The 17,674-nt window shown below is 35.3% G+C and overlaps 1 pseudogene; it reads right to left on the bottom strand.

Moving 5' to 3' along the window:
* Positions 1-889: 889 nt before the first annotated feature.
* LOC101955302 (26S proteasome regulatory subunit 8 pseudogene) lies at positions 890-2,170 on the bottom strand (annotated as a pseudogene).
* Positions 2,171-17,674: the final 15,504 nt, after the last annotated feature.

Below are 17,674 nucleotides of genomic sequence, written 5' to 3'. Positions count from 1 at the left end.
CTATACTCTATCTCCCATCCCTTTGCCTTATCTAGAGTTTGTCCAATCCTCCCTTGTTCCCCTTCCCAATTCCACTATGAATCAGCATCCTTATATCAGAGAAAACACTTGACATTTGGTTTTGGGGGATTGGCTAACTTAACATGATATTCTCCAACTACGTCCATTTCCCTGAAAATGCCATGATTTTATTCTCTTTTAATGCTGAATAATATTGCATTGTGTATATATAAATATACCACAGTTTCTTTATTTGTTCATCTATTGAAGGGCATCTAGGTTAGTTCCACAGTTTAGCTATTGTGAATTTGTTCTGCTGTAAACATTGATGTCACTGTGTCACTGTGGTACACTATTTTTAAGTCCTTTAGGACTTAAAACGGAGGAGTGAGATAGCTGGGTCAAATGGTGGTTCCATTCCAAGTTGTCCAAGGAATCTCTATACTGGATTCTGGATTAATTGTTCCAATTTGCAGCCCCACCAGCAATATATGAGTGTGTCTTTTCCCTCATATCCTTTCCAGAACTTTTTGTCTTTCATATTCTAAATAGCTGCCATTCTTACTGGCATGAGATGAAACATTAGAGTAGTTTTGATTTGCATTCCTCCAATTGCTGGAGATGTTGAACATTTTTTGATATATTTGTTGATTGTATATCATCTTCTGAGAGGTGTTTGTTCATTTCCATGGCTCATTTATTTATTGGCTTATTTATTTATTTATTTGGTGTTTAGCTTTTTGAGTTCTTTATATTTCTTAGAGATTAGTGATCTATCTGATGTGCAAGTGGTAAAAATTTACTCCTAAGCTATAGGCTCTCTATTTACTTCACTGATTATTTCTTTTGGTGAGAAGAAATTTTTTTTGAATACATCCCACTTATTAACTTTTTTTTTTGGCTTGTCCCACAGACCTTTATTTAAGGGATCCACACAGAAGATATCCCTCACTTCAAAAGTTTCTTGATGGACATGTTTTTCTCACTATCCTTCTGCATGAGCTTGACTACTGCCATCTCAAAGTCCTCCTGAGTGATGTGGACTTGCCGTTTTCGTAGTGTATACATGCCAACCTCTATGCATACACCCTTCACTTCGGCCCCTGATGCTCCTGGCATCAGCTCGGCAATTTTTATCAGGTTGATCCCTTGGATCAGATTCATTTTCCAAGAATGAATCTTCAAAATGTCCAGTGGGGCCTCCTCATTGGGAGGTGGGAATTCAATTTTTCTGTCAATGCGCCCAGGGTGAAGCAGTGCAGAATCCAGGATATCAATCCTATTAGTAGCCATGACAATCTTAATATTCTTGGTGGCCTCAAAGCCATCCAGTTGGTTGAGCAGCTCTAGCATTGTGCGCTACATTTCACTGTCCCCTCCAGAGCCCCCTTCCAGCCATGAAGAGCCAATAGAATCAATTTCATCCATGAAGATAATAGATGGAGCATGTTTTTGTGCCATGACAAACAGCTCCCTCCCCATTTTTGCCCCTTCCCCAATGAATTTCTGTACTAATTCAGAGCTAGAGACATGAATAAAGGTACAGTCTGTAGGATGAGCCACAGCCTGGGCCAACAGTGTCTTCCCTGTCCCTGGGGGTCCATACAGCAGCACTCCCTTGGGCTGTGCAATGCCCAGTGCTTCAAAGAGCTCGGGGTGCTTCACTGGCAGTTCAATCACTTCTTTGATCTCCTTGATTTGTTTGTCCAGCCCACCAATCATTTGTAAGTTGAATCTGGCACCTTCTCCACCATCATCAGTGACACCAGAGGGTCCACCTTGTTAGGTAGGATCTTGTGCAGAGTGTAGCTGTCATTTCTTAGAGGCCACTCGACAATTGAGTGTCACATCATGATGTTGATGTTCTTGTCCACATCTACAACAAACTTGCCCTTGGGGTGTACCTTGACCAACACTTTCTTCTTAACCATGGCCCGAACTACTTCTCCCACATGGGAGCCCTGTTCTTGCAGCAGCTGTAGCTTCTCTGCAATAGGTGAACTTTTGCATTTAGTTTATTCCTCTGTACCTGCAGCCTCTGGAGGTTTTGGCTTTTATCATTCACAATCAGCTGGAGTTCTTCAATCTTGGACAGATAATATTGATGGAGTCCGCTGCTGCCTGCTTTTCCCTCTTCCAGTTCCATCTTTCCTGGCCCATCAAGCGCCATCTTCTTTCTTCAGTGGAGACTGCTGGCATCCCCATTTATTAATTCTTGATTTTAATTCTTGTGCTATAGGAGTCTTATTAAGAAGTAGGTGCCTAATCCAACATGATGGAGATTTGGGCCTACTTTTTCTTCTCTTAGATGCAGGATCTCGAATTTAATTCGTAGGTCTTTGATTCACTTTGAGTTGATTTTTGTGCATGGTGAGAGATAGGAGTTTAATTTCATTTTTTGGCATATGGATTTACAGTTTTCCTAGCAACATTTGTTGAAGAGGCTAACTTTTCTCTAAAATATGTTTTTGGTGATATTGTCTAATATGAGATAACTGTAATTATGTAGGTTATTCCCTGTGTGCTCTATTCTGTACCATTAGTCTACTTGGTCTATTTTGGTGCCTACATCATACTGTTTTTGTTACAATTGCTCTGCAGTGTTGTTTAAGGTCTGGTATAGTGATGCCACCTGCTTTACTCTTCTTGCTAAGGATTACTTTCGCTATTTTGGGTCTCTTATTCATCCAGACGAATTTCATGACTGCTTTTTCTATTTCTATGAGGAATACATTGGGGATCTTGATTGGAATTTCATTAAATATGTATAACGCTTTTGGTAGTATGGTCATTTTTGAGAATATTAATTCTGCCTATCCAAGAACAAGAGAAATCTTTTCATTTTCTAAGGTTTTCTTTAATTTATTTCTTGTCATTCATTGTACAGGTGTTTCACCTCTTTTGTTTGGTTGATTCACAAATTTTTTTTTAGGGTATTATAAATGGGATAGTTTTCCTCATTTCCCTTTCAGAGGATTTGTTACTGATATACAGAAACCCTTTTGATTTGGGGGTATTGGTTATATTCTGCTACTTTGCTGAATTTATTTGATATTTCTAGGAGTTTTCTGGTGGAATTTATTGGGTCTTCTAGGTATGGAATCATATCATTACCAAATATTGCTAATTTGAGTTGTTCTCATCCTAATCCTATCTATATACCTTTAATTTCTTTCATCTAATTGCTCTGGCCACTGTTTCAAGAACTATGTTAAATAGAAGTGGTGAAAGAGGGCATCCCTGTCTTATTTCAGTTTTTAGAGGGAATGCTTTCAATTTTTCTACATTTCAAATGATGTTGGCCTGGTGCTTACCATAGATAGCTTTTACAATTTTGAGATATATTCCTGTTATCCCTAGTTTTTCTGGTGTTTGAAACATGAAGGGGTGATGTATTTTGTCAAATGCCTTTTATGCATCTAGTGAGATGATCATATGCTTCTCATCTTTAAGTCTATTGACATGTTGAATTACATTTGTTGATTTCTGTATGTTGAACCTACCTTGCATCACTTGGATGAACCCAACTTGATGGTGGTGCACTATCTTTTTAATATGTTTTTGTATTCCAATTGCCTGAATTTTATTGAGAATTTTTTGCACCTTTGTTCATTAGAGATATTGGTCTAAAGTTTCCTTTCTTTGATGTGTCTTTGACTGGTTTTGAAATCAGAGTGATATTGACCTCATGGAATCAGTTTGAAAGTGCTTCCTATTTTTCAATTTCCTGAAATAAATTGAAGAGTAATGGTATTAATTATTCTTCAAAGGTCTTGTAAAACTTAGCTGTGTATTGGCATTAATTATTTTTTAAAGGTCTTATGAAACTTAGCTGGGCTTTTTTGTTGGTGGTGGTAGGCTTCTGATGGTGTCTTCTTAATTCATCGCTTGAAATTGATCTGTTTAAATTGTGTATATGAACCTGATTCAATTTGGGCAAATCTTATGACCCTAGAATTTGTCAATGCCTTCAGTATTTTCTATTTTATTGTTGTACAAGTTTTTTAAATCATTTCTTATTATTTTCTTTATTTCTATAGTATCCGTTGTGATAGTTTGTTTTTCATCACATTTGTAATTTGAGTTTTCTCTCTATTCTTTGCAAAGGTTTTGTCAATTTTATTTATTTTTTCAAATAACCAACTTTATTTTGTCAATTTTTTAAATTTTTTCTTTTGTTTTGATTTCATTGATTTCAGCCCTGATTTTAATTATTTCCTGTCTTCTACTGCTTTTGGTGTTGATATGTTCTTCTTTTTCTAGAACAATGTAATGTTAATGTCTAGATGTAATGTTAAGTCATTGATTTGTTGACTTTTTCTTCTTTTAAGGAATGAACTCCATGCAATGAACTTTCCTCTTAGTACTGCCTTCATAGTGTCCCAGAGATTTCAATACATTGTATCTGTGTTCTCATTCACTGCTAAGAACTTTTTAATCTTCTCCTTGATGTCTTTTGCAACCCATTGTTCATTAAGTAACATATTATTTAATCTCCAGGTACTGAAGTAGCTTTTATTTCTCATTTTATCATTGATTTCTAATTTTATTCCATTACGATGTGATAGAATGCAAGGTATTTTTTGTATTTGCTAAGAGTTGCTTTGTGACATAATATATGATATATTTTAGAGAAGGATCCATGTACTTCTGAGAAGAAAGTGTATTCATTCATTGAACAATGAAATATTCTATATATGTCAGTTGAGTCTAAATTATTGATAGTATTATGGAGTTCTATAGTTTCTGTGTTCAACTTTTGTTTGGAAGCTCTATCCAGTGTTGAAAGAGGTGTGTTAAAGTCACCAATAATTATTGTTTTGTGGTCTATTTGACTCTTGAACTTGAGAAGAGTATTTTTGATAAACATAGATGCTCCTTTGTTTTGGGCATATACATTTATTATTGCTATTTCTTTTTGACGAATGTTTCCTTTAAACAGTATAGAATATCCTTCCTTATCCCTTTTTATTAACTTTGGGTTGAAGTCTAGTTTATTTGATATGAGGATGGAAATTTCTGATTGCTTACGCAGTCCATGTGAGTGGTATAATTTTTCCCAACCTTTTACCTTCAGTCTGTGGATATCCTTTCTTATAAGATAAGTTTCTTGGAGGTAACACATTGTTGGGTCTTTTTACTTAATCCAATCTGTAGGTCTATGTTGGGAGCCAGCGACCGCACCCTGAATATGGCACTGGTCTCTGCTTCCGTTTCGTTAAGCGGTTAGAGTTGTTAGAAGTAAACAACTCCTTGCAAGGCTGTGGGGCTGGGCTCTGGCCTGCTTCCGCTGCGCTGTACCTATTAGACTTTTCCACGTGGTGCTAGTTCATTGGCGGGGCTGGGTACTTAAGCTAGGGCAGACCAACCGCTCGCGCTTTTTCCTGTTTTCTTATCATGCTTCAAGGGTCCTGAATAAACTGCTGAAAGAAGAATCCTGTGTCGTGTTTCCCTTGCTGGTGAGGGGTCGCGACAGGTCTATGTCTTTTGACTGGGGAGTTCAGGCCATTTTAACATTCAGGGTTATTACTGAGACATGATTTGTATTCCCATTCTTTTAAGTTTGTTTTTGGTATTTATCTTGACCTGTTTTCTCCTTTGATTAGTTTTTCCTGTGGTGTAATACCTACCTTTGCTGATTTTCATTGTTGTTTTTCAATTTCTCTTCATGGAATATTTTGTCAAGTATATTCTGTAGTGGATGCTTTCAAGTTGTAAATTCTTTTAACTTTTGTTTATCATGGAAGTTTTTATTTCATCATTAAATTTAAAGCTTAATTTTGCTGGATTCAAGATTCTTGGGTGGCATCTATTACTTTCAGAGATTGATATGTGTTTTTCTAGGATCTTCTAGCTTTCAGTGTCTGGGTTGAAAAATCTGCACATAATCTAATTTATTTACCCCTAATACTTAATCTGATGCCTTTCTCATGTGGCTTTTAATATTTTCTCCTTATTCTGTATGTTATGCATTTTCATTACATGATTTTTACACTTGATTTTGTACACTTGGCATCCTGTTAGCCTCCTGAATTTGGTTTTTCAATTTATTCTTTATGTTCGAAAAATTTTCTGATATTGTTTCACTGAATGATTGTTCATTCCTTTGGTTGGGATCTCTATGCCTTCCTTTATTACAATAACTCTTAGATTTGGTCTTTTCATGCTATCCCATATTTCTTGAATATTCTGCTCATGGTTTCTTACCATTTTCACTGTGTGGTCTACATTCTTTTCAAGATTATATATTTTGTCTTCATTGTCCGAGGTCCTGTCTTCCAAGTGGTCTAATCTATTGGTGATGCTTTCGATTAAACTTTTAATTTGGTTTGTTGTTTCGAAGATTTCTGGTGTGTTTTTTGTTTGTGTCTTTTTGTTTTTGTTTTTAGAGCCTCTACCTCCCTATTGAATTAATCTTTAGCTTCCTGTATTGGTTTATATAGCTCATTATCAAAACAATCTTTAGCTGCCTATATTTACTTTCTTATATAATTATTTAATTCATAGAATATATTAATTATGTACATCCTGAACTCCTTTTTTGTCATTTCTTCTGCTGTGCTGGCCATGGATTCAAGTAAAGTGGTATCTTGATTTGTACAGAGCACTTTCTTCCCTTGTCTTTTTATATTGCTTGTGTGTCTTCCCTTCTAGCACTGTGAATCGGAGGCATTAACTTTTTTTACCTTATAGGCTTATAGTGCCCTGTAGGGACCCAATACCTCTCCTTCAAGGGGAAGGACAATGTTATCAAATCCAAATATACACAATATACACCCCAAAAACAAATATTTGTTATTAAACATTTACAGTTTGGTCACAATGTACAAAAATGATGAATTCAATTATTATTTACAATATACTCAGTAGGTTTGTAAAAGGGTTAACAGTTTCTGATGGTGGACAAAGAACCCGGGGTAAGGAGTAGGATTATATGCTGAGGAGGTAGGAGGTGAGGATATAGAGTTATTATATCTTAGGAAGTGTGAAAGAGAAATCTAAAGAGAAAGATTAGTAGCAGGAGATGGGAGAGGAAGTAAGTTTTTGTAGACAAGTAACTGGGAGGACAATAGAGTACATAAAACAAACACACATATATATTAAGAAAAAAATTTTTAAAAATCTCAAATAGTTGAAATTGGTGGGAAAAAAGAAAAAAAGAACATACAATACAACTGTAATATACTAATTAGATGTCCCAGTCATCAAAATCCTAATTTATGCAAAGTACTTGGTTTCACATATGTTGGGGATGTGAAGGCAGGAAAATAGAGAGGAAAAGGAAAAAAAAATATTAAAAGAAGAAACAGAAATTGTTTTGGTTGGGGATCATTATCTTTCTTGCTTCCCTTCTTATCCAATAGGTGGGGTTGTCTGTTGTTAGCTGGTATCTCTGCCCTCAGGATGGTGAAGGTAACCAGGGTGTCACTATGCCGTATAGCAGCTGCTGGGAAGAAGGTGCAGTTAGAAAATGGGTACCTGGGCAGCCAGAGGTTTGAACTGGAAGTTGCCCTCACTAAAGATGGTGATAAAGGTGGCCCAAGATGCAGACACCTGCTTTCAGTGGTAGGGTGTTGGGTCCAGGTCTGGTGAGGGGAGCTAAGTGATGGTGTTTGACAATAAGTTCAGAAAAGAGCTCTGTGGCATGTAGTGTGTGGCTATCAGCTATCTTTAGAGCCTGTGTGAAATTCCCAGATGAAGGCAGGCTACTGCGCGTAGGGAACTGCCCCTGCTGTTACACCAGCCATTGGAGCCCCATGTTGGCAGATGGGGGTCCACACAGGGGCAGCAGCCTGAGTTCCTGAGTGTAGAAATCTGCTGGATGCCCTGCATGGGAGCGGTGTCCATGATTTCTGCTCAGGTGCATGGCTGAAAGTGGGTGGCCAAAAGTTCTTACAGTATTTTCACTACTTGAATCCCAGGTCATGAAGACACACAGAATGCTTCCTCCCTCTGGCCTGCCATCTGGCTGCCTCCCTTTGGCCCATCACTCTATTATAATACCTATGTTAACAGATAAAAACACTGGGAATTAGCAAAGTGCAGAAATTTGTCAAAAATTGTCAGCCTATAAAGTAGTAGAGCAAGAATTCAAACTAAGGTTCTCCACTTCTCAAATCTTAGATCTTGTGCCACACAGATTTCCTGACTCTTGATTTCTGAACTGATTACTGTACATTCATAGGAGATGTTGTGAATGAGACTTTCAGGAGGTGAATTGCATATGTTCACAAGGAAAAATATCTAACGAATAGGGTTTGAATAATAAATTATGCTTAGGCTAAATCATGTCGAAGGACAGATATTGAAATTAGAAATATACCAGTATTTTATAATTCAGCTTCCTATTTCCTTTGTAGCTCTTATTTTAGCATAGTATATTAGATTTATTAGATTATCAGTGTGACCTACCCACTAGGCCCTCTAGATTCTAATTTCCTGAACCTAAGCCTTTCCTCCACTCCATCCTTTTGTTATGGGCCACCAGTCAGCCCTCGACACTAATTTCTTGCTTGAAAATCTGTGTCCAGTCAACTCCGTGTAGTGATACAGGGATCCAGAGTCAAAGCTGGAAAAACAAATACAGAATCAAATGAGATGCTCCCAAGAGACCAAAGAACAGTGCAAAGACAGAAGGAAGTATAAGCTGTCCAATAGTCCCCTGAGTCCCTCCCACTGTCTTGAAAGTACAAACTGATATTTCATATGTTTAGAGTTCCTATTCTCAGTTCCTCCTAGATACTGATAATACTTCAGATTTCCCTCTAGATACTGAGAGTATTTTTTCTTTCTTTCTATTTTTATTCTATGTACTCTGGGAAAAAAAAAAAGATTCAAAAGGGACTATGCAGTCTGGGGATGGAATTGTTCACAGTATTACCTCAAGAATCTCAATGAAGCTAGAATTCTGCAGTAGCTCTCCCTGTGTCTTTCTTTGTTATCCTAATTATATCATGGAACTTTGGCCATGGAACTTCCAATACCAGTCATCTCTAAATATTTTCCAATTTGGAAAAAAATTATGTATATCTGTCATAGGTATAACTACATGTTTGACATTATTTGCATTGTTTTCATGGGTATATAGGTATTTATGTCTATGTATGTGTATATGTATACTTGTATGTGCATCCATATGTATACATGCCTATAAATTATTTTACCATAAAATGTTCTGCATTCATTTTCACTATTCATTGCTAAGAGTGTTTACCTACCTGAATGGCTTTTGGATATTTTGCCTCCTGAGCTAAATTTAATACCTGCTATGAATTTATTAGGACATAGGGCAAAGATTAAATATGACAATGTAAACACAAATACTTTTAAAGTTTTACAGACATTTAATATTTTAACCATAAATTAAACACTGAGCTTATATGTGAGGTATAAAGTTAAACATCTTCAGCCTGTGTCACAATGGATATTTCACAAAGAAGTAGCTACTCTCAGAAAATGATCACTTATTTGTAAATTTTTATTTTGCTGTTGTTGAGAGGATTATAAAAATAAGGGAGAGAACCATTTATCAAGACCTCTTATATGCCACATATTTTGGTTGCCACTTTAGGAGTGCTATTTCAGTTAATATTAACAGTAATCCCATTATGCTAAGTTAAGAAACTGTTTATAAGAGCCAGAGTGTGAAACATGTTCCTGGTCACAAGGTTAATAAGAAGCAAAGCCACAACTTAAATGTTGAATATTTTTCCTGACTCCAGTATCTGGATACTTTTAATTTCATTGTGATTCTTCCTGAGTTTTATTCCCAAAGTTTTTATTCTAAAATTACTATCTACATAGTCATATTGTAAAGAGAGATTTATAACCTATTTTTCAAAGAAGCTGATTTTCCTTGAGAAGCCACAGATGTGTATATTGAAGGGGAGGGATGAGAATCAAACATCAAGTTATTCATGTCTTTCTATGTGAAGGAATGAGGAGCATATTAATTCTATCACAACAACTCTGTCAACTTAATCCTTACAGATGTTAAATAACTCAAACTGAATAAATCTCTCCTTCAGTGTGAATTGTCTCGGAAAATGGATGAAAGTACTAAAAGCAAGATAATTGTAAGTATAAATATCTCATTGAAATCAAAAGGTTTAAAACTATAAAACCATTTTCACTCAAATAAAGATTATATATAACTGATATAATTCTATCCTATAAAATATATGAAAAGAAAAAAAAACAGAGGTTCTGTAACAGGATGGAAGTATGACAAAGAAAAGACTGATTTAGAAAAAAAGGAGCACAATAAATAGGCTTGCCAACAAAGAAAAAAATGGGAAATAATCAAGTTAAATGATTAGGAATCCTTCTAATATCATTGTTCCATATTCAAGGTCAATACATTGGCTATTCTAGATTTTTATGAGACTTCTCCACTCCCCTATTTTCTTCTTGCACCTTGAGATACGAATATTTTAGTAGAAGTCTATAGGAAGAGGAAATAGATCCTAAGAATGTGGGCAGCTAGTACCCAGGGACCAGGACATGGAGCAATTAAAGCACGAAACAAGAGAAAAACAAAGGAAATGATTTATAAGAAGGCTTCAGATGTTTGAAAGCTTGCCAGGAGTTATAAATGGCATCACACTAGGAAGGATACAAGGTTCAAGATGAAGCAAGGATAAGTGATAAAGCTAAGGAGGCAAACATTTGACTTTACCATATAAATTAAACATTTAAAAGTTGTATATCAAGCAAATTAAGTAAAACACCGGACTAGCCTCCTACTTTGACAAATCTACATTCATAATTTCTTGAAGGTAAACTTTGCATTTCTTGGACATCTTGTTTTTTTTTTCTCATAATAGGAAGGCTATAACAAATACGTGGGGTAGGATGAAACTTAGAGGACAAAAAATTTTGGATGATTACTTCAGAAGATTCATTTTGGTCATCTGATTCCAATACTTTTGGCCTGAGGTGAGGGAGAACAACATAGTAAAAGGGCATGTGGAAGAAAGTTGCTCAGCTTGTGGCATCCAGGAAGTAGAGAAAAAAAGGTATACCCTTCTAAGGAACAACTCTAGTGACCTATTTCCTTCAACTATGCATTCTCACTTTGAGTTTCTACCACATTCTAGAAGTCCATTCAGCTATTAATGGATTAATCCATTGATGAGGTCAGAGGCGTTTTTACCCAATCTCTTCCCCAAATTCCCACTTCTAAACATTGCTGCCATGGATACCAAGCCATCAACACATGAGCCTTTGGGAGACATTTCAGATTCAAATGATAACCATAAGATTCTAAAATACCTCTTTCAGATCATCCCTTCTGCACCTGTTACTACTACTGTTATTAATTTATTTTTCTACATATCCCATGAATGTGGAAATTCTCAGTCCATTTTCCTTTCATGCAGTAGACTCTTTCTGGACAAAAACATGAGCATCCATTTGCTACATCCCAATTGTAACACTAAAGTTTACAATTGGCCTCCAAATAAAATAAACAATTTTTTTTAATTCACTATACCATCCTCTAATTTAGCTCAGAAATTACTATTACTACCCATGTGGTAGCAAATTCCCATTCTTCAATTATGTACTTCTGTTCTTAACTATTTCAATCTAGCTTTAGCACTGAGTCTTGTATTTTTTTTTTTATTTCTCCTCTTTGGTCTCTGTTGCCCTAAAATTTCTGTTAATTTTGGAGGGGATAACCTGACTTTAGAACCATTCCCCAACTCATTTCCCAACATCACTAGATGATATATCAGCGGTTCCAAAAATTTAAAGGCTGAGACTCACCTGAATAATTTGTCTAAACTAAGAATGATGTCCTCGCTCTTAAGATTTCTAATTCAGTAGGTTTGAGATGGGATGTGAGATTTTAAATTTCTGGTATTAGGTAATGCTGATGTTACTTTTCTGGAATCACGGGAACAATTCTGATCTATTCCATATTCTCCTTGTTATTATTTTATTGCAAATCCTTCTATCATGAGCTTCTCCTGAGTATGATAGAAATCTGTGCTTTTATTCTAACCAATATAATGTAGAAAATGTGATGGGATGTCATTACCATAATTTTAGTATGATATATGAGACTCCATTTTAGCAGAAAGGAAGCAGATTTCCCTTCTGAATTTAAAGAAATAAGCAGTCGTTATTTTAGTCAGCTTTTCTTGTTGTTGCTGTGACCCAGACCTGACAAGAACTATTACAAGAGGAAAAGTTTATTTTGGGGCTCACAGATTCAGGGGTCTCACTCCATAGATGGCCAGCTGCATTCCTTAGGGCTCTAAGTGAGGCAGGACATCGTGGCAGAAGAGTATGGTGAAAGAAAGCAGCTCAGGATGTTATACCATGAAACAGAGTTCTCATCATGGACAAATACATACCCCAAAAGGCATGCCTCCCAATAACTCATCTCCTTCAGCCACACCTTATCTGCTTATAGTCACCATTCAGTTATTCCTAGCAGGAGAGCAACACATTGATTGGATTAAGGCTCTCATAACCCAATAATTTCATCTCTAAACCTTCTTGCCTTGTCTCAAGTTTTTGAGGGACTACTTACATCCAGACCACAGCAGTCATGCCGTGAACTGCCTGAAAGACTACCTTCCAGAATTTGAGGGTGGCCTCTGAAACCTTAGGGAATCCTCCAATAGCAGCTAGTAAGAATCTGAGATCTTAAGTAACACCATTGCAAGGAAATGAACCAACAAACTGAATGATCTTAAAAGTGGATTTTTCCCCATTCGAGAATTCAGATGCTATCACCCAAGATGGCACCCTTCTTACCATCTTGGGACATTGAAAGAAGAGGCTCCAGACATAAGCCATGCCAGGCCTCCTGACCCATGGAAAACATGTGATATCAAATGTTTATTTCTTGAAACTGCTAAACTTCTGGTTGCTATATTTAATACAAATAACTCTGAAGCTATTATCCTCAGGATCAACCTCTCCAAACTTCTATTTATAATAGACAAAACTTAAACACCTTATTAGGTCATATAAGGCTCTTTATGATAGGAACCAGGATTCCTTCCATAGTCTCACTCTCTAATTTGTAGCCCCTTCTGGTTGATACCATGCTATTTCAATTTTCTTACTCAAACTTGGAACACACTCTAAAAAAAAAAAAAAATACATAAGAACCTTCAAACACTTTTCCACTGAGAATTCCTCACTTTCTACTAAATATGTCCCCTTCAAAATTTATTTCCAATGATCCTTATTCTGTGAAACTTTCTGGACACCACCCATCAAACTAACTACTCTACCTAAATTAATATCTATATTCTTTGACTGTAAACACCAAGGACTTATCTCATATTTTATAGTTAAAATATGGTCTTTCAAAGTTAGTTTGCCATTCTGTCTCTGTAAGTCTCGGGAACTAGGAGGCAAGAAGTTTCCCTTTGATTTGTATTCCAGATACCTATCATAAAGTATATATTCATGGTTTGACCAAGGGTATTAATTTACAGGAGAAACACATGTATTTTTCAGAAGATTATTTATTGAAATGCTATTGATTCAAAAAACAACAACTCTTAGTAGAGGGAAAAATATATAAAAAAGACTAAATGGTATTTGAAACCACATATTTGTAGCAATCCCTAAACAGTGATCATAATTTTTTTAATAAAAGGTCTTTGTTTAATCATGCTAGGTAGGTTGAACACTGAGTTACAGTCGTATTTTCCCTGTACTCCATGAGGTTACATTATAATATGCTGTCATATGCTAATACCACTTTGAGTTATATACAGTTCTATGTGGATATACTTCTTGAATGAATCAACTGTTGTTTTCACTTTGATGGGAGATGTTTAATTCAATTACTAAGTAAATAGATAATCATAAATTTTATAATAACCCAATTTAAATTGTGCTATTGAGTGAACACATTATAAGGGTTTTGAAAAATCAGTCATCTATTACATTTTCTGTTTCATTAAAAAGAAATCTCATCCTTTTACAGATTTTCCTTACGTTTCTGAGAAATTACTTTTAACCAATTTGATAGCATCGGGATTTATATTTAGAGACCTCACATGAAGAAAGTTTTTCATTTCTGTTCTCTGCTCCCTTGTGATAAGTATTCTCCTTAAAGGTATCATTCAATGTAGTAATCACATTAAATTCTTTCTTCCTTTCCCATCTATTATGTTGGAGCATAATAAAAAGCTAATCTTATGTGACAATTCTAATAGACATAGTTTGAAATGCATAAACAGTTACACAGAAATTATAAGAAACAGGCACATTTATATAAAAGTAGGTAACAATTATAATTTAAACAAGACCCATTACCTTAATAATCTAAACCTATGTATGTTTGGGATAAGAAAACCACAATGATTCAATTGGGGAAACCATAGCTCCCCCAAATCTCCTTCCTTATAAAAAAGAATTTACATTGCAAACATAAAGCATAGATTGCATGGCATGTGCTGATCTACTGACACTGACTTTTACACACTGAATGTCTCCCTCAAAAATTCATATTTTAAAAAGTAATTCACGCTTGTGTTGAAAAGTAATTCACTTTTGAAGCCTTAGCCCTCTGTATCTCAGAAGGTCAATACTGCGAGGCATTGTGGCCCACTCCTGTAATCCCAGTGATTTGGGAAGCTGAGGCCAAAGGATCAAAAATTTGAAGCTAGCCTTAAAAACTTAGAGAGACCCTCTCTCAAAATAAGAAATTAAAAAGGCTGGGGAAGTTGGGATGTTGCTCAGTGGTTAAACACTGCTGGGTTCAATCCCCTGTATCAAAAAACAAAAACAACAACCCAAAAGCAGTGCCCTTAAAGAGGTAATTAAGTTAAAATGATGTCATTAGGGTGGGCCCTAAACCAATTTGACTGAGGTAATATAAAGAAATTAAGACAGGCAAAAAAAAAAAAAAAACCAGTGGGACTGTTCCCAGTTCCCACACAGGGAAAAGGCCTTATGAAGACATAGTGAAATCTACAAGTCAAAGAGAGTTGGCTCAATGGAAACCAAATTTACTTTCACCCTAGTCTTGGACTTCTGGCCTCCAAAAGTGTGAGAAAATAAATGTCTATTAGAGTCACCCCCTCTGTGGTATTTTATTATGACAATCAGAGAAAACTAATATACTGCCCAATTCCCCCTTAGTACTAATAATGGCACCACAACACTGACAATATAGAAAATAACAAATTTCTTACCCATTGAAAATGAGAGAAAAAAAGTCACTCCTGATGATATAAATAGTTTGAAGAAGCAGCTTTATTACTCTGGCACAAAGTCTATTCTTATTATATTGGAGCTATTTGTTTTTCTTTCCTCTTTCTTTGTTTGTTTTTGCCATTAAAACAAATCTACATTGTCCTATGTCTTAAAAAATAAAGAAAACTAAACTGAATATATTACACTAAAATCAGGGGATGGGAGTGATAACTATATTTAATATATCTCTAAAGTATTTACTTTGCCAATAAAATATCACAATGATGAAAGGAGATATACTTATCTTAAAACCTATGGCAGAATATTACAAAACACACATTGTATAACAGGCAGGAGTGTAAAAATTTGCTTTGTTAAATACTGCTGTAAGGCAGCTTGACATTTGGTCTTTATAATTAAAATCATAAACAACAGGTTAAGACACTTTGAAGTGCCTTCTGTTTTATAAACAAGTATGAAATTTAATAGCTGAAATTTTTCTTTATCTTGGCAACCTGTATTATGCCTTCCATGATTTAATTAATGCAAAATGAAAAATACATGATTCCAGGTATTATTACTGAATAGGTCTTCCTAAGCTTATTTTTAAACTCATAAAATATGTAATTATTATTCAGATAAAGAAAATAAATATATTGTTATCTATTACTGCACCACAACCTAAAGCCCTTTATTATGTTTTGTTCCTCTCTGAATAAAAAAATGTGATATTTTATTATATTCTTAATATAAAAGAACAGTATTTTATGATCATTATTATATAAGAAGACACCTGTCCTATACAAAATCTAATTCTACTAGTCAGAGATCATTTTTAAGGTACTTAGGCTACTGTGGTAGCAGATATTATATCTTGAAGTCATTGAACACATACCAGATGACAAGCTAACAGAAAATTGAAAGACAATTTTCAATACTGTGCTCCAACTAAATGCCAATTTAGAAACTAAATATAACTCCTGGATTCTGTTTGCACTTTGAAAATTGCATTACGAAGTTTAATAGTAGAATGAAATTTTCTGTAAGTTCTACATGCTCAAGCCTTGAGGCTTAAGCAAAGTATGTTCTAAAAGAAAAGGCACTGTTATTTAAGATGCAAAAAAAAAAAGAACTCTAAAGTTATACATAGCTGTAACACTTCTTGTGTAAGAAAAAAAATATTTTTAAAATACTGAACTCCTAAGTAATCAAAGAAACTGGAAATATTGGATTACAGAATATGGCTACTACTTCTAGAAAGAAATGCCCTGGTGTTTGCGACAGAAGCTTAGGGATTCATTCACAAACATTTGGGGATTGTCAGGACATAGTCACCAATCTCTAAGCACTTAACAAACTGTTTGAAAGGCTGGAGAACACATAACAGCTATAGGAAAAGAATTAATGACAGATAAGCTATGTGGGTATGAACAGGGGAAGGTGTTGGGGTTTTTTATTCAGGAAGTGATGTACAAAAGGAGTTTCAGAGAATGAATAGAAAGTTGGCTAGATGTGGTATCATTTACAAAGGCACAGAAACTGTTATAACTTGAAATTAGTGAATAGCATGGCAACAGGAACAAGTCAAGTTATCAACAGAAGAAATTGTAAGGGGATTTATTTGTAAACTATATGAAATCAAGGAAAAGGTACTGTTGGATAGCCTGTGTTCAAGATATTTTGGATTTCAATATTAATTGGAAATGTTTTTTTCCTTATCCTTAAGTATGGTCTCCAGTGAAATGTAACAGTAATATCTATTTCATAGTTGTTGTAATGAGCAAATTAAATTAATTGCTATTGGTAAAGATCAGTAGACTGAGGTTGGCATGTGCAAGTTTGCAATGGATTCAATCATTACCTAAGAAACTATTCAATTTGTTTTATCAAGAGATTACCCTAAAAACAAAATGGAGAATGATTCAGAAAGGAACAAAATAAGAGGTGGTAAGTATTCTAGGGACTGACACTTAGATGATGAGATGTCAACTCAAATGTCTAAATCTAGGCCTCCATAGGAAGACTAGGTGGCTTAAGAAACACTTTTTATAGTTCAGAAGGCAGGTGGTTAGTCTCAGAACTGTTTGCTAGCGTGGTGAGATACTTGGTGAGACCAGATTCTTGGATGTCCTCACATAAATTTTCTTTTGTGCACACAGGAAAAGACATCTCTTGTCTTCTCTTCTTTTTCTAAGTGAATTAATACCATCATGGGAACTTTACCTCATGATTTCATCTAAGTTGTATTACCTCCCAAAATCCCTGATTCAAAACAATATCACATTGACAATTAAAGGGCTGAACATTTGAATATGAAGGGTATGACTAAAGCATTCAGTCCACAGTACTGAAATGTAAAGTTATGAGTGAGAGGTTGGGGAGGGGTTATGAGTTGAAGGGAGATTTGAAAACTATTAATGCATAGAACCTGTGTGGCCAGATCACCTAATATAGGAGACAAGAAGAAAATATGAGGGATGATTTTCAGACATGTACAGATGTT

This window comes from Ictidomys tridecemlineatus, chromosome 6, assembly GCF_052094955.1.
Source record: "Ictidomys tridecemlineatus isolate mIctTri1 chromosome 6, mIctTri1.hap1, whole genome shotgun sequence".
NCBI classification, from domain to species: domain Eukaryota; kingdom Metazoa; phylum Chordata; class Mammalia; order Rodentia; family Sciuridae; genus Ictidomys; species Ictidomys tridecemlineatus.
The sequence above is the reverse complement of the archived record's forward strand: the minus strand, read 5'-3'. Positions and strand labels throughout refer to the sequence as shown.